Source organism: Capsicum annuum, unplaced genomic scaffold (genome assembly GCF_002878395.1).
Source record: "Capsicum annuum cultivar UCD-10X-F1 unplaced genomic scaffold, UCD10Xv1.1 ctg2544, whole genome shotgun sequence".
NCBI lineage: Eukaryota > Viridiplantae > Streptophyta > Magnoliopsida > Solanales > Solanaceae > Capsicum > Capsicum annuum.
Window position 1 is genome coordinate 48,309 of NW_025831639.1, and position 25,222 is coordinate 73,530.

Consider the following 25,222-nt stretch of genomic DNA (forward strand, 5'->3'; position numbering starts at 1 on the left):
TTCTTCATCCCTCAATTCGTAAGTAATTCAGAGTAACAATTGAATTTGACTAGTGTCGTTGGCTTAGGTCGACCAAATAATGAAATAAATAATACTAACTCTCTATATGAAAGCAATGCAGTTTAAAAAAGCAGATAAATTTGCATTCGACAAAATAGCAAGCTATATTTAGTATTGGTGTGTTTCGTGGTCACCCCAATACAACATACCTCATGTGTGATGTGCAGTCGCATCGATGTGTCAAACAGACAAATCACTGAATGACATTTGTATTTATTGAAATTATAATTATTATTAAAAAATTGTAAGTTTTCTAAAAGAAACGGAAAATTCACAGAAAATGTTCCAAAACAACTGTAATATAACTTCATAGTCATATACAATCTACCCAGCAAAGCAAAACTTACTATTTGTGGTTTGTACAGAAGAATGATTCATGTACAGAAGCCAATGTCGCAGCTAGAGAACTTAAACACACAAGTACAACGAGATTCTCATGTTCGATTCTTCTGCCTGGATGATTGTGAATTGCATGTCAGAGGAAAGTCGCACAACACCACTATCTTCCTCTGTTATGTTACAAAAGTAAATCCAGAGTATCAAATTTGTACTTCAGAAGCTCTAAAGAATTAACCATATAACAAAGGCCAGATAGGTTTCTTGGTTGCATCAGGGTTCTGAAGGAGATAGGCTTCCATTACTTTCTAACATTGAGCTTGAAATCGCCGTCCGCATAGTATGCGCTTGTCACCTTTGAGTTGGGACCACCATCAGGGATATTTTTTCGAGTTTGTTTACCAAAATTCAACCATCCTATACTTAATGGACATAAAAGCTGCCACTGCAGCAAAGAAACAACGGTTAGAAGATATTAGTGACGAAAATGAAATGGCACATTCGAGATGTGTGCCAAAATCATAATCAGCACAATTATACAACCAGTAACTACGATATGCATTGTCGTGATACAGAACACAAATAAAGAATGTGCTTTCAATTCGCGACGGGCACATCTAAAACTAAGTCATTTCCAGCAGAGCCACAAGCCTTGCAAGTATAGGAACGATTCGAGTATGTCGGAACTGAGAGAAGGGTCAAATGGAAGGATGGATGAGAACAATGATCGAAAAATGGGGAGCGTTGAGGCAGTTTTTGTGGAGGAAATTGTTAGGGTTTTTACCCTGATTTTCTTACTATATTTAAGTTTTACTTTTTTCTTAGAAGGAAAATAAAAGTTACCATAATTACTTTTACTTTTCCTGAAAGAAAAAATATAATTCTTTTCCGTATTTGGCTAACCTCTTTCTTGGAGGAAAGGTTTTGGAACTCTATAATTGAAACACCCCCTTCTCATACCATAACACAATAGCATCCACAATGTAGTTATTAAAGAGTTTTGTTTAGGAGGAGATTTTCTCTCTAATAGTTTTATGTTTTCTTTTATATTAGATTTTTATATTTAAGTCAATTGGACAAACTATATAATCATCATGTTTTTAGTATGTTTTTCTTTTCGTTTGATTTATCGTCTCAATAGTTTGCAACTAATAGCTTCCGCATGACGCCCACTCGATTTCGAACCCAACAGAAATATTGGCAGACATAGAAATTACTAGTAATGTTTGGTTGAAAGCGAGTACTGGTTCAGTTTCAGGTGAATTTACAATTGGCAGGCTGAAGTATTAATACCTTGACATGTCTATTTCCCTCGTCCTATTTTCCATGGAATTTCGTTATGCAATCAATATGCTAAGGTTCAAGGGAACACTTCCAAAACAACATAACCAAGGCCAGATAGCATTTCTTGGAACACTAACGTCCTTGCGAAGAGCAGAAAAGGACACCTGCCAAATGAATAGTTAGTTAAAACACGTTTGTTTTCTAGAAAATGAATAGTTTCTTAAGGGTGTACCCAAAATAAAACAACAATTATTTAAGAACGGAGCGAGTATGACTTACCACAAAGTTGTTTTTTCTTTCTCCTTCATTTCCATGACTGTAGGCGTCTTTCAAGTTCTCTTTCTTTCAAATTCTGTGGGTTATATAAAAAGTTTACCAGGAGAAATCCCTGGTAGAAGATAGCGAAAAATAGAAAAAAGAGACTTTGAACTTGTTCTTACCTTTTCGCAGTCTGAAGTTTAGAAATAGAATCAACCCCTTGTTTGAGAAACAACGGCAAAGAGAGTAAGCTATTGGATCAAAAGAAATTTGAAAGGCCAACAACAGAAAGAAGTACTTGAAAGGCTACTACTTTTACAAACCCAAAATTGTTAATCATGTTAATCAATAGTTAATTCTGATGCTTTGTGTGAGTGCTTTTAGATGCTCATGACAAGTTGGTTAATTTTTGATGAATCTGGTGAAGTAGGTGAAAAAGAAACCCTGAAGGAAGTGATTACTAGCAGATTCTTAGAGTAACTATTGAAATTGCTGTTAGGAGGTGACGGAACAGCCTCTTGCAAAAAATGCTTACAAAAACATTTCTGAATTGGAGGGAATCTACCCCATTTTTATATAAGCAAAAGGCATAATACATAAATATGACCCTAAATTTGACACCAAATTAGAACATTGACCTTAAACTTTGACAGTGCACAAGTAGGCCCTTTAGCTATATAAAACCTGAACAAATAATCACTCCAATCCTATGTGACAAAATGCGTGTATACACTCAAAAATCAAACACGTCGGAGTTAGAATTGAAGGGTTTTTTGTTCAGCTTTTATATAGTTAAAGGGCCTACTTGTGCACTGGTAAATTTAAAGGTTATAGTTATAATTCATCTTTTTTATTATGTGGCAGCATCTAAGTGGATGACTAATCCAGGTAGACGCAAGTGCGAAACACACGTGTAAGTTGCAAATTAGAGTATTTATTTGTTCAGGTTTTGTATAGTGTTGGGTTCATAGTAATGAAAGGGTGTGAATGGAAATGTTAAAACAGGCAGGAACGCGTGAATAGTGACTGTTTTGCGTGAACAGTAGCACTGTTACATGAACAGTAGCGCTGTTTCGCGTGAATAGTGCACAGCTTCATGAACTGCCGCATGAACAACGACTATTTCGTGTGAACAGTAGCACTGTTACGTGAAAAGTAGCACTGTTTCGCGTGAACAGTGCACTGTTTCACGAACTTCTCCAACACTATTTCGAACTGATGCAATGTTTCACGAAATGGTGTACTGTTTCAGAAAATTATTGCAATGGTTTAAGTAAACAGACATGTATTTTCAGGAAAAGACACACACCTCTAAATTGAACCAATGCCACCTTTCAAAGGGGCATCTTTTGGCTATAAATAACCTAGTTTTCATCCACAGGTAAAGAAAAAGAAACACAGAAAATATTTTCAGAATTACAAGCTTCTTCTTCTTCTTAAAAATACTCTAAGTGTGATCATTCAAACCGTGAGTGTTCGAAGAATCTGCCTATTTGAGGTACCGATATAGTCGGATTGAAGGCCATTTTATCCTGGGAGGAATATTTCATAACCTCGGGTACAGTGAGGAAAATTATTCCTTAAGGAAAGTCCGTGAATTCAGATGACTTGGCCTTAACAATTTCTGTTTCATCTATATTTCTGAAATATAAAATACACCTCTTGGAAAGATCTTTTTGATCTTGTGTTGAGGGTATTTGTTCAAATTTGTTATGTTCTTGTTCATACTTGAACTCGATTTGAAGTTGTTATTCTATTATACAGATTCTACGTACCCGTATTGTGGAAAATAACAATCTTAAGGAATAATTTTTTTTTACAGAATCTGTATTGCTTGTTTTTGGAGATTAAAGCTTAGGCTTTCTACTCCGCTTGAATTTAACTAGTGATTAGAAGACATAAAATCTTCATCACACGTTAAGGTTCACTCGGTTGACGATTTGAAGTAATAAAAACTTCATCGTTAACTAGAAACAAGAAGAAGAATTTCAAGTTACTTAACTTTATAAATAGTATTCTGAAAAATACTAAGTTTTTTGTCTTGTGGTGACAGGAAAAATGACAACTGAAAGTCAAATGATGGATGCGACAACGTCTATGGGGGCAAATAATATTTCCGCATCAAGTCGAACAAATGCTCCACCAACGATGGCACAGGCAGAGAAGCCCAGAAAATTTTATGGCATCAACTTCAAGCGGTGGCAACAAAAGATGTTCTTTTACCTCACCACTTTATGTCTACAACGATTCACTAGCGAAGACGCTCCCGAGGTTTCCGAGGGAACCTCGGACAAAGACCTCTTTGTTATTGTAAAAGCTTGGAAACATTCGAATTTCCTTTGCAGGAACTATATTCTGAGTGGTCTCCAAGACGACCTCTATAATGTCTATAGTGGAACCAAGACATCAAAGGAACTGTGGGGGGGCACTTGAATGGAAATATAAAATGAAGGATGCGGGAATTAAGAAATTCCTTGTTGCATGGTTCCTGGACTTCAAAATGATTGATAGAAAATCTGTTGTCTCTCAAGTATAGGATCTCCTAGCAGAAGGTATATTTTTTGAAAAATACCTTAGTTGAACAAATTAAAAATGCTCTTAATACTCACATAAATTATTTTGTAGGTTTAATTGTGAATGATGCTTTCCAAGTAGCAGCGATAGTTGAGAAGCTACCACCTTTGTGGAAAGACTTCAAAAACTACTTAAAGCATAAACTCAAGGAGATGACCGTTGAAGATCTTATCATCCGCTTCGTATTGAAGAGGATAATAAAGCTTTCAAAAGAAGGTCAAAGGGAAATTCTACAATGAATGGAGCCCATATTGTAGAAGATGGCTAAAACAACTCAAAGAAAAGAAAGAAAGTTGAACATGGAAGCAATCAACCCAAGAAAAAGTTCAAGGGAAAATGCTTCAATTGTGGCAAAATTGGCCACAAGTCCACAGATTGTCGAGCCCCCAAAAAAGGAAAGAAAAAGGACCAAGCGAACATGATTGAGTCCAATAAAGAATATGATAATTTGTGTGCTATGTTCACGGAATGAAACTTGGTGGGGAATCCACGCGAATGGTGGATGGATTCTGGTGCCACATGCCATGTTTGCACAAATAAAGAGTTGTTCTCGTCATTTGCTCAGGCTCAAGCAGAAAAATGCTTTACATGGCCAACTCCGCTACTTCTAAGGTGGAGGGAATAGGAAAAATTTTCCTAAAGAAAGGTCTTGACACTGAACAATGTGCTATATGTTCCGGAGTTACGTAGGAACTTAATTTCTGTTTCACTCCTAGATAAGAACGGATTCAAATGTGTAACCTTTTCTAGAAGAATTGTAGTTAGCAAAGGAGAAATGTATGTAGGAAAAGGCTATCTCACGGAGGGCCTTTATAAGATGAATGTAATGACTGTTGAAATGAATAAAAGTTTGAATTTGTCTTATTTGCTTGAGTTTTATGATTTATGGAATGAACGTTTAGGCCATGTTAATTACAAAACGTTACCAAAACTGATTAACTTAAAAGTTTTGCCAAACTTTGAGTGCAATAAATCTAAGTGTCAAACGTGTGTGGAATCGAAGTATGCAAAGAATCCTTATAAGTCCGTTGAAAGGAATTCCAATCCCTTAGACTTAATACACACTGACATTTGTGATATGAAGTCAACACCATCTCGTGGTGGGAAAACGTATTTCATCTTTTATTGACGATTGCCCTAGATATTGTTATGTTTACTTGCTAAATAGTAAGGATGAAGCAATAGACGCGTTTAGGAAATATAAAAGTGAAGTTGAAAATCAATTAGACAAAAAGATCAAAATGATAAGAAGTGATAGGGGCAGAGAATAAGAATCTCCCTTTGCGCAAATATGTGTAGAGAATGGAATAATCCATCAAACTATGGCCCTGTATTCACCCCAATCTAATGGAATTGCGGAATGAAAAAACCAAACTTTGAATGAAATAATGAATGCCTTATAAGTTCTGGTTTACTGCAAAATTTATGGGGGGAGGCTATCCTTATGGCCAATTGTATACTCAATAGAGATCTCCACAGTAAGACACAATCAATTCCTTACAAAAAATGGAAAGGAAGGAAACCTAACTTGAAATATTTCAATGTGTGGGGGTGTCTAGCAAAGTTACAAGGTCCTATACCTAAAAGGGTTAATATAGGACCTAAAACGATGGACTGCGTATTCATAGGATATGCTAAAAGTAGTAAAGCATGTAGATTTTTGGTTCATAAATCCAAACATCCGGATATTAGTGAAAATACGGTAATTGAATCAGACAATGGTGAATTCTTTGAAAACATTTACCCGTATAAAATTAGACATGAACAGTCTAGTGGATGATCTAAACGACCTCGAGATGAACCAAGTGAGAATGTACATAATGAAGAAAATACAAGACGTAGTACACGTCAAAGAACGTCAACTTCGTTTGGGTCGAATTTTGTAACATTTCTCTTAGAAAATGAGCCTCAAACATTTAAAGAAGCGATGTCTTCATCAGACTCATCCTTTTGGAAAGAGGTAGTCAATAGTGAGATTGATTCAATCTTAAACAACCATACATGGGAATTGGTTGACCTTCCTCCCGGAAATAAACCTTTAGGTTCTAAATGGATCGTCAAAAGGAAAATGAAGGCGGATGGTACTATTGACAAATACAAGGCAAGACTTGTAGTAAAAGGCTTCAAACAGAAGGAAGGCCTTGATTACTTTGATACATACTCACCAGTAACAAGGATAACCTCGATTCGAATGTTAATTTCCTGGGCATCGGTATATGATCTTCAAATCCATCAAATGAATGTGAAAACTGCATTTCTAAATAGAGATTTGGAGGAATAAATATATATGGAACAACCTGAGGGATTTGTGGTTCCAGGAAAGGAAAACAAGGTGTGTAAACTTATCAAGTCATTATATGGACTAAAGCAAGCACCAAAACAATGGCATGCGAAGTTTGACCAAACCATGTTGACAAATGGATTCAAAATTAATGAATGTGATAAATGTGTTTATATTAAAGACACTCAAAATTACCAATTCATTGTATGTTTATATGTGGATGATATGTTGATCATCAGTAGAGACATTTTTGACATAAATGTAACAAAACGAATGCTCGAGAGAAAGTTTGATATGAAGGACCTTGGAGTTGCAGATGTTATCTTAGGTATAAGAATCCATCGAACTCCATAAGGGTTGTCATTGTCATAGTCTCATTATATCGAAAAGGTACTTGACAAGTTCAAGTATATGGAATTCGGTATTATCAAGACTCCATTGGATACGAGCTTTGCACTTTGAAAGAATGAAGGTGAAAGTGACTCGCAATTGGAGTACGCAAGAGTATTGGGATGTTTAATGTATATAATGAATTGTACACGACCATACATAGCATGCGCTATCAATAAATTGAGTCGGTACATGAGTAATCCCAAAAAAACTCACTGGATGGCAATTAAAAGAGTTTTTGGGTATCTTAAATACACCCAAAACTATGCTTTGCATTATAATAAATATCATGCGGTACTTGAAGGATATAGTGATGAAAATTGGATCACCGGATCGAACGAAGTAAAATCCACAAGTAGATATGTATTTACTATCGGTGGAGGAGCAGTTTCTTGGAAATCATCCAAACAGACTTGTATTGCTCTCTCTACAATGGAATCTGAATTTATCGCATTAGATAAAGCCGGTGAAGAAGCAGAATGGCTTCAAAATTTCTTGGAAGATATTCTGTATTAGCCCAAGCCAGTGGCACCAATATGTATACACTATGATAGCCAAGCATCAATAGGTAGGGTAGGGAGCATGATGTATGACGGTAAATCTCGTCATATAAGGCGAAGACATAATACCATTAAAGAACTTCTCTCTAGTGGAATTATCACTATAGACTATGTAAAGTCAAATGATAATGTGTCGGATCCACTAACAAAAGGCCTATCTAGAGAAGGAGTGGAAAGAACATCCAAAGGAATGGGTTTAAGGTCTAGGATAAGTCAGCATGGAGGTAACTCTACCTAGCAGACTGGAGATCCCAAGAGCTAGGTTCAAGGAGATCAAATAAAGTTGTGTCTGACAGGTTCAACATTGTCAATTACCCAACCCATCCTCATGATGTAGACAATGTATAGTAAATAAGGATAAAACTTAAGGTGAAAAGTCTTTTAATGATTATCTAAATTTGGCAGATTTGACCAAATAGTTTAATCTACAGGATTGAATATTTAGAAATCACCTATGTATGGGTGAAGTGGAAGCCTCTTTAAAGAGAATGTTAGTAAAGGCCTATTCTCTAAGCTCTCATGAAAACCGGGACGTGTTCATGGCTGAAACGAACAAAACCGTAAGAACCATAAATGGTAAAAGGCTGGTTGTGTGACATGTGTTGTCTAGGTGTACATTAAAGCTCAACGGTTCAAAGATATCAAATCTACCGATTGACCAACTGCATCCGATGCATGTTCACTATGGAAAATTCAAAGGAAACCCACTTAACCAGATGCAATCAGTCTTTGCTTGATGATCACATACTTGTCACTAAAAGTTTTACGAAAATAATAGCTATTCCCTATTCATGTGGGGGATTGTTGGATTCATAGTAATGAAAGGGTGTGAATGGAAATGTTAAAACATGTAGGAACGCATGAACAATGACTGTTTCGTGTGAATAGTAGCACTGTTACATGAACAGTAGCACTGTTTTGCATGAACAGTGCACTGCTTCACGAACTGACGCGTGAACAGTGACTGTTTTGCGTGAACACTAGCACTGTTTTACGTGAATAGTGCACTACTTCACGAACTGCTGCAACATTGTTTCAAACTAATGCAATGTTTCACGAAATGGTGTACTGTTTCAAAAAATTATTGCAATGCTTTAAGTAAACAGACATGTATTTTTAGGAAAAGACACACACCTCTAAATTGAACCAATGCCACCTTTCAAAGAGGAATCTTGTGAATATAAATAACCTGGTTTTCATCCATAGGTAAAGAAAAAGAAACACAAATTTTTTTTTCAGAATTACAAGCTTCTTCTTCTTCTTAAAAATACTCTAAGTGTGATCATTCAAACCGTGAGTGTGTTTGAAGAATCCGCCTATTTGAGGTACCTCTATAGTCGGATTGAAGGCCATTTTATCCTAGGAGGAAGATTCCATAACCTCGGGCATAGTGAGGGGAATTATTCCTTAAGGAAAGTCCGTGAATTCAGAAGACTTGGCCTTAACAATTTCTGTTTTATCTATATTTCTGAAATATAAAATACACCTCTTGTAAAGATCTTTTTGATCTTGTGTTGAGGGTATTTGTTCAACTTCGTTGTGTTCTTGTTCATACTTGAACTCAAGTTGAAGTTGTTATTCTATTATACAGATTCTACATACCCGTATTGTGGAAAATAACATATAGTTGAGAATCTTACATATATAGTACAGTGTCAGGAAGGAGATTCAACACTCCTAGTTTTGTTTGGATAATTGCTGAAGATGTATTGTTGACGCCATATAGCAACGGAAATTTCTCTCTGGCTTCTACTTAGAAAAGACTTCTGGTATTAGTTGTGTGATGATATTTCTCCTTCTGTAGTTGCAGTTCTAATGATGGTGGGCTTGAAGCTCATGAGCCATCAATTTTACCCTTTGTTGAGCGACTTCGCAGCTATTAGTCACAAATAATGAGTTTAAACTATTCATGTCCAACTGTGTATCCTATTTTGTATCATTATGTAGTGACATGTTCGTCTCGTGAAATGGTCTTGTAATGTACTTCTGGTCATGTAATGTTGAACTTTAATTGTAATTCGATCCGAAGATTTATGTGAACATTTCATTCATTTGAGCACTGGAATTACATTTGTTCAACTTATTTTAGCGTACTACTATGAGTTAGTTTGATAATCAAACACTTATTTTCATTTAAAGTGGGATTTAGGCCTAAGTTGGTCAAATGTTCGCGGAGAGGGAGTCATGAGTGCTTATACGCAGTCTACAACCTTTTCACTTAACGACCTGACTTTTATAATTAATATTTGTTGGGTTTGTGACAGAGTGGTATCAGAGCTTCATTTTGAATTAGTACCCCAATCAAGGTTGAGCGATTGCTTTGACCACATAAGATAGGACTTCAAATACAGTAGGTTTGGACAACCAAAGGTAAATCTACAGTGTAATCTATGGCTGCACGTGAATCTAGTAGCTTTTCTCCAGATCCTTTATATGTATTAAAATGTTGACTAAATAACTATAAACATGTGATTATGAACTCAATTACTATCGTATTAACTTGATGTTGCAGTATAGGAAATCCTATAATTCAAATCCTGGATCCATCCATGCGACAACAAAGATTAAAAAAAATTACTGTTGTACTACTGTACTATGGTACCAAAAGCAAAAGCATGAATCAAATGAAAGCAGTGATAGAAATAGTGTTGAGGAATAAGAGTAAAGAAAGAAAATGGAGGGAAAGTTAATTAAAGTGTTCCAGAAGTTAGTTACATTGTTGAAGACAGTTAATTGGTTGAAGTCAGTTAGTTAGAAGTTAAGCTATCAACTTCTCTATATATAGTCGACTATGTACAACTAACAATGAAAAAAATTCTGAATACATCAATACAACACAATGATTTACTCTTCATTCTTCTCTGTTCTTCTCTGATTCTAAGATAGTTGATCTTCTCCTATCTCTTCTCTAATTTCTCTAATTACAGTGATTCACTCTTAATGTGATTTACTGTGTTATTCTTTATGGTATCAGAGCCTACTTAATTGAATCAGTACTCATATCGATCGTCTAATTCACTGATTTGAATTCTCTGGTGTTCATCTGCACACTCAAGAAGTTCAAAATTTTGGCAATTTCTTGAGTTAATCTAAAGCTAACTGCTTGACTAATTGAGTTGCTCTGAAAGGAAATCTACTCTATTGAAGATGACTACTGATGAACCTATTCCCAACAATAGTGGATCAATCCCACAACCTATACAAACTCCATTGGATTACAATCATCCCCTGTTCTTATCTGCTGCAGATGTATCAAGTACTTCTCTTGTGTCTTTCCAATTAAAGAGGAGTGAAAATTATGTTGTATGGAGTAAGGCTGTTCGAATTGCCCTACTAGGGAGTAAAAAATTTGGTATAGTTGATGGCTCCTGTAAGAAAGAAAATTTCTCTACTGAACTAGGAAACCAATGGGAAAGAGTGAATGCTATAATTCTTTCTTGGCTTATGAATGCAGTATCTACTGAATTACTTGGAGGGGTGGTCTATGTCTCTACTGCATGTTCTGTGTAGTTAGATCATAAGGAAATATTTGATAAAATAGATGGTTCAAGAACTTATAACTTACATCAAGAAATTACAACCATGATTCAAGGAGTTCAATCTGTGTCTGCATATTTCAGTAAGTTGAAAGACTTATGGGATGAGTTTGAATCTTTAGTTCCATCTCCTGCCTGTAATGTGAAAAATCAAGAGATTTATTAGCTTATCTTCAAAGAAAAAAGTTGTATCAGTTTCTAATGGGTCTAAATGACACATACGCCCAAGCAAGAATCCAAATATTGTTGATAACACCACTACCAATTGTTAACATGGCCTACTCTATGATCATGAGTGATGAAAATAAAAAAACTATGGCTCAGTCTATGCATACCACAGGTCTTCTTGGTGCTGCACCTAATGCAGCTACTCCAGTTGCCATGTACTCTAAGACTAGATATCAAGGTGGTAGTTATCAAGGTAACTATCAAAAGTGGAAGAGAAACTATGTGTCAACATGTAATCCTAGTGTTGTGTGTGATCATTGCAAGATGAAAGGTCATTACAAGATAGATTGCTACAAACTTGTTGGTTACCCTCCTATACATCCTAAACATGCAGAGCACAAGATTCAGAATGAAGCTAGGACTGGATATGATCATAATTACAAGCAGAGAAAAGTTGTTTCTAGTGCACACAATGTTGTGGCTGAAGATTGGGATCAGAATCATCAAAACCAAAGTGCTGGACTACTAGGCTAGCCTTTTCTCCTAGCAATGCGTCTAGTCTTAAAGCCTTTGACTTAGTGCATATGGATCTCTGGGGTCCTTATAAGGTTCCTACTTGGAATGGACACAGGTCCTTCGTAGCTGTTGTGGATGATTTTACTAGAATTACATGGGTGTTTTTACTCAAGCTGAAAACTGATGTCATTGTTGTTCTTAAGCATTTTCTGTATTACATTCAAAATCAATTTGATACTTGTGTAAAAGTGATTAGAACTGATAATGATACTGAATTTGTCAATAACATGTGTTCTGAACTCTTTGCAAATCTAGGAATAACTCATCAAACTTCTTTCTCATATACACCTCCGCAAAATGGTGTAGTTGAAAGGAAGCATAGGCATTTGCTAGAAATAACAAGAGATATTAGGTTTTAAGATAATATACCTTTAAAGTTTTGGGGACACTGTGTGAAAGATGCTACATATCTAATAAATAGGCTACCTTCTTCTGTATTAGATATATCTCACCATATGAAAAATTGTACAACAAGAAACCTACACTAGAACATCCGAAGGTCTTAGGTTGTTTTTGTTTTGCTAAGGTAGTACATGAGGTGGATAAACTTAAGCCTAGATCAATAAAGGCTATTCATATGGGCTATTCAGAAACAAAGAAAGGTTATATCCTTTATGATCTTACAGATAAAATATTTTTTGTTAACAAGGATGCTATTTTCATGGAAGATACATTTCCATTCAAGGATACTATGACTCAAGCTTCACAATCTTTATTTCCTAAATGTGACCTGACAACAGGGAGTAGTGATGATTTAGCTACTGATATGATAGGAGTTGAGTCTAGTTCACAGTCACAAGCACCTACTGAGAACAACTTACAACCACAACCAACTATTGAGAATGAATCTCAATCACAATCTTATGTTGAACAACTGCAAAATACTCTAGTCCAGTCAACTGCAGTTCCTATTGTATCAATTCCGGCTGCAACAAAATATTACACATGAAGAATAACCAGAAAAGCAGTTGTTGAATTGCCTCAACAAGCTGCCAGACAAGCAGTTTGAAAACACTGGACATCGGTGAAAAGCATATTCATGTAAACTTAGGAACTCCAACTAATACCAAGAGAGAAGCTGTCTTTGATAAGGATAATGTTTGGGTTGATACAAAAGCATTCGTAGTGAAAGACTACACAGGACAAGATAAAAGAGTAATGGAATATCAAAATCGATCTCTTAAAAAAGAGGTGGAACTTTTAAGAGAAATTATAGCTAACACTTTGTGTCATTAACTATAAATGACAATATCTTATATCCTCTCTCAAACTATGTTTCTTATGCTAATCTATCTGAAAAGTATCAATGCTACTTATCTAACTTCTCTAACCTTGTTGAACCAACAACTTATGCAGAGGCAATCAAAGATCCTAGGTAGGTAGATACGATGCAATCTGAGATAGTTGCTCTTGAAAACAACAATACTTGGAAGATGGTCACTCTTCCTGAAGGAAAGCATTCTATAGGGTGCAAATAGATTTACAAAATCATGTACAAAGTTTCAGGAAAAATAGAAAGATTCAAGGCAAGGTTGGTAGCAAAAGGGTTCAGTCAAAAGGAAGGGATAAACTATCAAGAAACCTTTAGCCCAGTGGTGAAAATGGTTACTTTGAGGACTGTGTTGGCTATTGCAGCAGCCAGGAGTTCGCATATACATCAAATAGATGTATACAATGCCTTCTTACATGGTGATTTGGAAGATGAGATCTATATGGAACTTCCAAAAGGTTTTAAAAGTCAGGGGGAGAGATAGGTGTGCAGACTTTCAAAATCCTTGTATGGATTGAAGCAAGCACCAAGACAATGGAATGCGAAACTGCATCATGCCTTGATTAAATGCATCTTCAGATAGAGTCAGTATGATCATTCTCAATACATCAAAGAAACAAGTGAAGGAATAATTATTGTACTAGTTTATGTAGATGACATACTAGTGATTGGTAGCAAGCTTGATAAGATAAGTGAAACTAAAGAGGCTCTTCATAAAGCTTTTAAGATGAAGGATCTTAGAGAACTAAAGTACTTCCTAGGTATTTAATTTGCAAGGTCTAAACAAGGAATTGTGCTACATCAGAGGAAATATGCACTGGAATTAATCTTAGAAATAGGTCTTAGTTCTGCTAAACCAGAACCTACTCCACTTAATACCAAACGGTATCTACAATATCAAAATAGTTCGAAAACAACCCACAATCACAAGCCTTTACCCACAACAAGACAACAACAAGATACGTAAAGCAAACATAAACTTAAAAAGAGTAAAAGATAGCTAACTTGACACAAAGAGAACCCATTAGCTAGAAACTAAAGAGTGTATCAAAACTATAAAACCTCTACAAAACAATTTAGCAAGTACCAAGTTCTTACGGGGACCACCAAGGGAATCAACTCACCTCAAGATCCACCGTTTCCAAGCAAAGAACAATATCGGCTTTTCCAAGTCCTACATTAATGGCTTATCCAAGCCCTACACTAAGGGTGTTACACTCTCAAAGAGAGAAGAAGTCTTTCACATATTTATCCTTCCAAAGCTCAAGAGCAAGTGATTTAATAGAAGACTATATACAGGCTAGCTTATTACATAACAAAAATGACTACAATACCTTTAATGAAAGGGGTGGCCATGAAGTGTCTTTCTAACAAAGTGTGATCCCCAAAACACCCTTAATAAAGGGTTCTTCTTCAATGCTCCAAAACCGTAGGGTCATTTTTCAACACTTGTAGTCTCGGGTTGGCATCAAAGGTAATCCCCCACACAATCTTTCTCACATGCGTTTACCTTATGTCATTCTCAAAATGGGTCCTTCATACATGTTCTTGTGTCCTCGAGGTGACCAAGTCTTGAGTCTTTATGCGTTGGAATCCAATGATGTCTTCAAAAGAATAGATGGCAATTTGGCTCGTATCATCCTCCCCTTGTTGAAAAGGATTCGACCTCGAATTCATACCCTGCAAAACTTAAGAAAGGACAAACAAGCACAATTTTCTCATGGCGTAAGGCTTAGGGTTAGTACAAAAAATAACATCATCATGCCAAGGTGGTACATACTTGAGATATAACCATGAATCCTTTGTATTAGTCAAGAAAAGTTTAGTAAGAATGTTACAAAGGAAATGGCTATGACAAGTATCAAGCGATAAAGAAACTACAAAAGTCGTAATGGTATCACTAAGTCCAAAAAGTAAGGTTACCCTTGTCTTAGAAACTATAAAGCACAATTGCTCAAGCTGCCTTATCAAATGTGGTGCCACTATTGGTATCAAAGTCCACCAATCCCACATAACTTTGTCATTCAAACAAGTGGGCCAACCAACAAAACCTATACCTCTACTTAATGCAAACCCAAAAGTAGCATGGATGTCATCATAGGCAAAGAGGTAGTATAGGAAAGAATCAAGTGTAAAGACATGCACGGGTGAAGACAAAGCATTTAAGCACATACACTCTCTTTTCTTCAAACAAATAGACAACTTGGCATCCACAAATTGGGATTCATGCAATTTAAGCAAAAGTGTGTCAAGCAAGGATGAACATTTAGAAAAATTACCCCAAGGAATCAATGACACCTTTGCCTTCGGGTTGTCAAGAAGGACTATACATTCCTTACCCTTAAGAGTACTTTCATCTTGCAAAAAAAGATTTCCATCCTTAGGAGGAATGTTGTCACACCATAGTGGGTTAGCATATAGGCTATAGCCTTTAAGACAAGCTATACCATCACTCTCACCACTAGGTTCATTGGGAGTGATTATACCATCTTCAAACAAGACATTATACCTAATGAGAGCATGATCTATCTTGCGGGCAGATTTGGAATAAGTTTACTCTCTAAAAGTTCATTATCAAGTTATAAAGATGTTTGAAGTACATGATTATCCCTATGAGCCAAGCAAATATTAGAATCAAAGGGCAAGCTAACGGGTTCACTCCTATTCATTTGATCAACATTTTCAACATCATTACACACTTGAGATTCATTAATCACATCACACACATCCTCGAGTATTGAGCAATTATCACACAAAAGTTGATCAACATAAATTTCACAAGATGGTGTACTTTCATTCAACACAATAGTTTCAACACTAGGTGGACATAAATTAATCTTACAAGAAGGGTCAATTCGGTCATCAATAGGATCAACTAGTGTATCCATACTCACAACAAGTACATCATCATCAAGTGGCAAAGAAATAATAGACTCACATATAGGCAAGCTACAACTCACACTCACTGGCTACTAGCCACACAATTATCATTCGCATGTACAAAAGTGTAAGAGTTAGCTATTTTACCTTGACGTTCATGAGTATGTTCGTCTTTACCTCGATGTGAAAGTCCATTAGAAGCTTGGGAAGCAACTTTCTTTGGAAAACTCTCATCGCAAGTTGTTTGGACAATTAGAATTTGAGGGAAGAGTTTGGGTAACAATTGGCGTATAATTTCAATGTGTCATTGCAAATCTTCAAGATCGTCATGGATGCGATTACACGTGGCCTTAAAATTATGGGAAGCCATGGTACCTAAACAAAAAAAAAAGACAACAACAAACAAAAGAAAACAAACAAGATTAGTCGTAAAAGCTCCTTAACAACACTCGATACACTTACTTTTGTGATTCTCACAATTGGAGCGGCGAATATTGAAAGTTGCTTATACTCCGGTAGTCAATAAGATGTTAATACTACTTGGTGGCCGGAATGAATTATTATTTTGATTGACTCAAGACACAAAACAAAATTCACTTACGAACTTGAAACAAAGAAGTTACTACGAGTTACAAATGAGAAAAGTACACAAATAACAAAGACACGAAAGAAACATATTCAAAAACTAATTAACAACCTAGTAGGTGATTACTAGTTTGTCTATTAGTACTAGGATCAAGAAAATTGAAAATAAAGAAACAAGAAATGAAATTTAGAAATCTGAAATTTTGAGCCTAAGGGTCGTTTTTTTAGGGTGATGACATGGCAACCTCCTATTGGACATTAAAATTGTTGAAAGTTTGAGAATTTTCTTGTCTTCAAATTGTATTGATCAAATTTCAAGAGGGGAATGGTGAAATTTCGGCTATGGGAGGGTAACAACAAGACTTTGAAGCTCTTTTTTCAAGTTCAAAAAGTGTTTTGACTTTTTTGCACCTTTTTGGCTAAACACCTTTTTGAAAGACTTTTGGCTCTTTTCCTTTTTGTAAGTCTTGGTAGGTGGACTTTCTCCCATTTGGCAAGACAACTTTTGAAACCCTTTTGTCCCCTTCTCCCTTGAATGTCTTAGAATTGTGTATTTTACTACTAACAACAATATACACTCTCTTTGTTCAATTTCTAAGATCAAACAATCATTTTCTCTTCAACAAAATACGATGATGGTGAAGAACACCAAGAACACAACTTTTGAATCTTGGAGTTCTATGGTTCAAGTTAGATCCCACACATCAACAACACATTTTTCAAGCTCCAACCCTCAACAGCAACATAAAAAAACGTTTTTAAGACACAATCTCAACAACAAACTTCAACAACACTCTTTCAAGCCACCAATCCTCAAAATACAGCAACCTTCAAAGTTCAAAAACAACTTGAAAATGACTCAAAATTTAGATCTAGACTCTATACGTATTAGTGAAGAAGGGACTAACACAAGAAACAACAAAACACACTAAAATCGTAAATCTAAGTCTCAAATTTCAGCTCAAATACAAAAACGGGACAGATTTCATTTTTTTGAGATTTTCGGATTTCAACACATTTTATTTTTTATTTTTCAACTAACAAGCCCAAGATTGATTTTGTTCAACAAAATCAATCCTTGATCTAATACCAAATGATACCTAACGGTATCTACAACACCAAACAGTACGTAAACAACCCACAATCATAAGCCTTTACCCGCAACAACAAGACAACAATACAATACGAAAAGCAAACATAAACTTAAAAAGAGTAAAAGATAGCTAACTTGACACAAAGAGAACCCATAAGGTAGCAACTAAAGAGTATATCTAAAATCTAAAACCTCTACAAAACAAGTTAACAAGTACCAAGTTCTTACGGGGACCGCCAAGGGAATCAAATCACCTCAAGATCCACCGTTTCCAAGCAAAGAAAAATATTGGCTTTTCCAAGCCCTACACTAATGGCTTATCCAAGCCCTACACTAAGGGTGTTACACTCTCAAAGAGAGAAGAAGTCTTTCACATATTTATCCTTCCAAAGCTCAAGAGCAAATGACTTAATAGAAGACGATATAGAGGCTAGCTTATTACATAACAAAAATGACTACAATACCCTTAATGAAAGGGAGGCCATGAAGTGTCTTTCTAATAAAGTGTGATCCCAAAAACACCCTTAATGAAGGGTTCTTCTTCAATGCTCCACAACCGTAGGGTCATTCTTCAACACTTGTAGTCTCGGGTTGGCATCAAAGGTAATCCCCCACACAATCTTTTACACACGGGTTTACCTTATGTCATGCTCAAAATGGGTCCTTCATGCATGTTCTTGTGTCCTCTAGGTGACCAAGTCTTGAGTCTTTAGGCGTTGGCATCTAATGATGTTTTCAAACGCATAGATGGCCATTTGGCTCGTATCAAGACTGAATATGTATCCATTCATGACCAGCCTGCAAATGCTTTCACTGAAGGATTAACCAAGGTTCAACATGAATACTTAATGTCCAAACTTGGCCTTGTCAATCTCTTTGCAGTGCCAAGTTTGAGGGGGGGGGGGTTTGTGGAATAAGAGTAAAGAAATAAAAAGGAGGGAAAGTTAGTTAAAGTGTTCTAGAAGTTAGTTAATTGTTGAAGACAGTTAGTTAGTTGAAGTCAGTTAGTTAGAAGTTTAGCTATCATCTTCTCTATATATAGTTGACTATCTAAAACTAACAATACAAAAAAATCTGAATACATCAATACAACACAATGATTTACTCTTCATTCTTCTCTATTCTTCTCTGATTCTAAGATAGTTGATCTTCTCCTATCTCTTCTCTCATTTCTCTGATTACAGTTATTCACTCTTAAAGTGATTTACTGTGTTTTTCTTCAAATAGTACTTTGATGAACAAGATTAATGTTCAAAATTCCAAACAAAAATTATCCTTTCAAAAGTTCATTCATTCACGTAATTTCTTTTACCGGTATATCGAGAGTTCCTCCATGTATTACTCGACATAAAACGGATATTGGATTTCTCTTGGATGATTTAGGTAGATGCCAGGGTAAAATATCTGCACTACTCTAACCACTTTAACTGCGAGCAATAGACTTTGTGATGCAATCCCTCTAAGATGATAGTTTCCAGGATGTGTATCTGAGTAAAAGTTGCTTAATTTCTAATTGAGTAGCAGGTAGCAGATTTCTCTTCACTAACTCATCAACTGTATATTTAATGGACTTAAAGGTGCCAGCTGCAGAAAACAAGACATGGTTAGAAGCCAAAATTGGAAAGAAATTAACTAGGATGATTTAACCTAGAACCTCCATTACCCCGAACAGATTCTACTTCTAATAATGGCCTTGTGGCATCAACTTTGGCGTCAAATAGTGAGAATAAACAATGGAGGCCATGAGTATTCTTGACAGCAGAAGAGGAGAAATGTGCTAATCAGTGAAGGAGGCCGATAGCCATGTTGAGCCCGTCGAAAATATTCAACTTGCAATCTATCAATGAAAGTGGTAATAATCAATTACATAGTGCAATCTATCGATAAACTTCTTTTTCTTAGAAACCGGAGGAAAATAGGCACCAATTTTTCCTAAAAGTGTAAGATGGAATATCCTTAGGAACAACACTTACTGTTGCAGATGAGGCCAATGCAGCGTCAACATCTTGATCATTAGAAACAGCAGTCGCCCAACTCCAAATGCTTATCAGTGGCTGATTCTTTGTGCAAGTGTATTCCACCACCCTGCATCACAATTCAAGATCTTTGCACTGTGAATATCCCACTACATATTGTAGACACCTAATTTTGTCCATTCCGAAGTCCAATTTTATTTATTTTTAGCTAATCTTACCACGCAGCCCAACTCAATTCCATAATTTCCCATTTCAGAACAAAAATAACAAACTTCCTAACAAATTTTGTCTTATTTTAAACATCATAACCTCTCCAATAAAATAAAGACACCTCACCCACTACCCCACCCCACCCACGTGACCCCCATCCTTTTTCTTGTCCTCAAAGAAAGAATATACACAACATCACATATACCAGAGGGTCCCATGAGGGATTTTCCAGGAAATTTCAATATATCCTACCCTACCCCTACCCCCTCACCCCACTTGCGTGTCCCACACCCCACTCACAGAAATATATATACACGCGCATAGGGATTAGAGAGGGGGAGGCCATTCTTTGATTTTTCCCTTTTGCTTCTTCATCATCATTTTAATAGAGAGAACGGAGAGAGCCCTCACCATTTTTTTCATTTTTTTGAGAAGACCCATATACATACACTATACACACAGTGAGCTGGGAGGAAAATTCCATTGAAGATTACACTCTAATGCACAGCTTGCACAAACATGCGCATGAAAATAAAAATAATAAAGAAAAGAGAGATTGAGTGAGTTGGCTTGAAAGAGGAAAGAGCGAGGGCTCAAAGGGTTTGAGTGAGAGAGCTCGGCGATTGAGAGAAGAACAGGGAGATAAACCGGTCACGCCACTCTATTTTTTTGATGAAACTTCACTGGAATCCGGCGCCACCAGTGAGCCAGATACACCCACCAACCACCATACACTACCCCGCCGCCTCTGAACCACCAAGACATCGTGTCCATCGAGAGTACCCTAAATCTAATCCAAACTCGACTTGTCCATCTTTCTTCGTCATGATTTTGGTATGTTCAATTTTTTTCAAGTTGTTGGGGTACAATACTGAGCTGGTGTCGATCATTTTGAGGTTTTCTTGTAGTTCGTCTAGTGTTGATTTGCCGTTCGTCGTCAATTTGTTTCAATCTGGGTTTATTTTGCTCTTGGATTTTGATATCAAAATTTCATCTTCGGGGGTTTATGGTTTTTGTTTGAAGTTGTTGATTAGGCAGTAGATATTGAATTTGTGTTCTTGGATTCAAATCTATTCAAATCGTAATTCGCGATATCGAGTTAGTCGGGTTGTCGAGGCTGAATCTAGGTTCTTTAGCACGTGGATTTGTCCTCTCAATTGATTGATATTTGGAATAAAATTCTTATTGAGGTCCAATTCTATCTCCCTTCTAATTTTTACATAATTTTAGGTGATTTGTGTGTTTGACATACTTGAATTTTCGTTGTGTGTTTGTTGATTTTGGATTTGGATATGGAAACTTGATTGGTGGATTGCGTATTGAATTGGTTTAATCATGTTGAGAATGAAATTTGGGGGAAGGAGTTGAGAATCGAATAAGATGAGCGTTCATTAGTTTTTATTCATTGTTGGATATTGTTGAGATTGATAGTATCATGTGTTAGATCTTTAAAGGGGTAGGCAAATACTAAGTTTGGGTAGGCAAATTGTAGAAAAATGAAAGATCATGATTTTGTTGAACGTGTGAATATTTGTTGAATGGTTCTTTATATTTTAATGCACAAAATTGAGAAAATGTATTCATTTAGTCGGGGAATGCCCTGAGACACATTGTATTTATTCATCGGGGAATGCCCTGACGTACTATGTTGGCGGAAGATATTCGTGAGAAAGGCCTGAGGCATCGGGTAAGCATTGGAGAATAGTTTAGGATCAGTCTATAATAAGATTTATATTTTCGTATTTTCTTATCTTTGGGACTGTATAATTCAGACTGGGCATTATTTCGGTTTTGAATTTTGTTTGATTTATTTGTTTGCTTGTGTTGTGTGTGTATGTGGTTCATACATTTTTAGTGTCAAAATTAGATGATACACTCCATAAAGAGACCGTGGTGGAACTACGGGATCGAGGGGTGCCTAACACCTTCCCCTCGGTCAACAGAATTCCTTAGCCGGAATCTCTATTCGCAAACCAGTTTAAAGAGTCAAATCGTTTTGAAAAGGATTTTCCAAAGGTGACTTGGCACACCCGATTATGCCAACTGGCAAATCTGAGTTTTGAATATAAATAATCCTTTTCGAAAAAAATTCTTCATTTTTGTTACTTCATAATAAAAACCCTTTTGACCTTAAAATGAATTCTCTTTGGAGTTAAAAAGGGGTGTGACAGCTCTGCTGGCTTTGTCTTGCTTTGTGCGATTGAAGAAGCAGGTAGCCAATTTTGAAATCTTTTCTCACTTATTTTTTCATGGACTTGACTCAAAGACACGAGAAAAATGACAATGATTTTTTTAAGTGGATAATTGACTCAAGAAAATAAAAATACAGATAAAGAGAAGAAAGAAAAGACAATGAATGTCCCTATTTGAAACAAAGAAACGAAAAATTTATCTAAAATGACAATCAGCTCTAATGATTATGCCATGTATTTGGATTAAGCTTCTTGAACTTTTCATCCAAACTTTCACCAATTGTTATTGAGCTAATGACCCTGAAATTGAGTTACTTCCTTGGGTGAATTGAGTTCAGAGACCTCATTCTAGTGGCACCTAGAAGGGTTCTCGCCAACAAGCCTCTCTTATTTTCTTTCTCTCGTCTCATCATTGACTAATAGTATCTGTGAGGTTTTTTCACTAATAAGATTCTCTAATTTTCATTTCTCTCAGCTCACAATCATCTTACAGTGCCCGTGAGGGTTTTTACCAATAAGACTCTCTCATTTTTATCTCTCACAGCTTACCATTGTCTTACGGTGCCCGTGACGGTTTTCACCAATAAGACTCTCTCATCTTTATTTATCTTTTGATTTCTTATGCCAAGGAAAACAAGTAGTTCCCAAATTGTAATACCCAGGGAAATTTTTCATTGAAATTTTCTGCATAAATGTGTTGGGTTCTATCTTCTAGAATGAATTATAAATTTTTTGTGTGTAATGTCTTAGATTATGACCCACCATTAAGTAGAGTATAAAATAAGCTTTCCAACGATATATAGATCATCCAAAAAGGACACCCGAGCGACGAGTTATGAACATTCCGATCGAACAATGAATAGTAGTAAACAGTAAAACGTGCAGGAAAAAGTACTAAGGCCTGGCGTATTTTTGCTCCAACTTTAAACGATCAAAACTCCTTGTTCATAATGATCTGGGTGATCTACTATATATCAATGGAAATCTCTGTGAGTCCTTTTTCCAATGAATTTTATTTCATCTAATTTGGATATTGGAGCAAAATGTTATGGTCGATCTACTTTAGCTTGGGTCAACTTCAAACAATTATAACTACTCGTACACAATGATCTGTGTGAGATACTATATATCAACGGAAATATATGAGAGTCCTCTTTCTAATGAAATTGGTTTCATCCAATTTGGATATCAGAGTAAAACGTTATGGTTGATCTACTTCAGACTATCAAAATAGTCCACCAAAGGACAAATTCGACAGTTATTTGATTTTTAGAGACGTTTTGGTCATTCCACCTCGCCCAAAATCCATCTAAACCCTATATTAAAGCCTATTAGAAGCATTATATGTTATATTTCATCAAATTCCCTCAAAAATAAAACCCTAAGCTCCTACATCCAACTTCAAGAACCTCCAAAGTTCACCATTAATTCTGCAAATTTATTCAAGATTCCAAGTTCCTAGTTCAAGAACTCTAAGAATCATCATTCAAAGGCACGATTAACATCTCAAAAATGAGTATCGATCTAAAGTTCATCATTCAAGGTATGTGGGATTTTTCAACAAGAACTCTCTTTCGTTGTTGTGCTCAAAAGTAATTTTCTTACAAAGGCATGATTTTTATTTGATTTTTACGAATTTGAAGCATGAACCCATATCTTATGATGATTATTATGAAATCATGATGTTTATGATTTTGAAAGATGAATTTACATGTGTGGAGATATAAAGCATGAATCTTGAACGATATTTATCATGATTTTGATATTTGGGTCGTGAATCCCCATTGGAAATTGAGTTTTTTTTTTGAGAAAGTATGTGTTATAAGCATGTCGATGTTGAATATTTGAGATATTTTGAATGATTTGACCTTTTGATCTTGATGGAGTTGTTTTAAACTCGAGTGTGAAAGAAATCCACAACATGGTTGATTTTGATAGATGGGAAGCATGATGGCTCCCGGTGTATATTTATGTATTACTGAAATTATTTTGTTGTGGATTTTCTTTGAAATGACCTGAGCTAAATCCGGGAGAAATCTTTAGCACTGAGTGGGAGGTATAAAGCGACCTTACCTCCCTAGAACTATGTGCCCCCGTAGGAGTGAGCCTGAGGCTGATTTATATAGTGATCACTAGTTTGTATGGATTTGATATCGATAGTCCTACTCCGATGGCAAGGATAGGAAGACTCTCCCCAACGTGGGTTGTACATTGGAGTCCATGTAGCTTACATGGTTTATGTCAGTTATAGGATCTCCTAGTGTATGTGTTTCCTTGTGTCTAGGGTGAATGGTGAAGTGATTTGAAAGTGGAATTGTGAATGTCATTCTTTCGAAAGATTTAAATGATATTTACATTATGAGAATTGATATTCTTGATGAACTGAAAGTGATTGACAAATTATATGATGACTCACATATGTTATTGTACTTATTTCATCCTCTCATGATTATGATGATTTTCTTCAGGCTATGTGAGTCTTTCATACATCTTGCATATTTCTTATAAATATTTATGATGATGATGATTATACAACTGCATGCACCCCATATACTCGGTTCCTTTCCATGGTACTGACCCACATCTTTGGATGTGGGCTGCATTTTCTAGGAATGTAGGTTTAGTTGCTCAGTTCCAGGTTCGACTGTGATTCTTTGGGCACGTTGTTCTACATCCTCTGTTGTGGTGAGTCCTCATATTCCGAGGACGTGATGTCTGATGTTGGTTTCACAAAATTATTTACATTTGATAACTGAGTATGAGTCAGTTGGGGCATGTCTCAATGGCTCGTTGGTTTTATTGATTTACTTAGAGGCTTGTCAGACTAGTATATATGTTGGGAGTTGACTAATAAGTCGTATTTTGTTATCTTTCTGAAATTATTTTCTTTTTGAATGATGATTACTCTGTTGATATTTTAGGGTTATTTATGGAAACCCCATTGATTTGTGTTAAACTGAATGAAAATGGCTCAAAGGGTTAGCTTGCGGCTA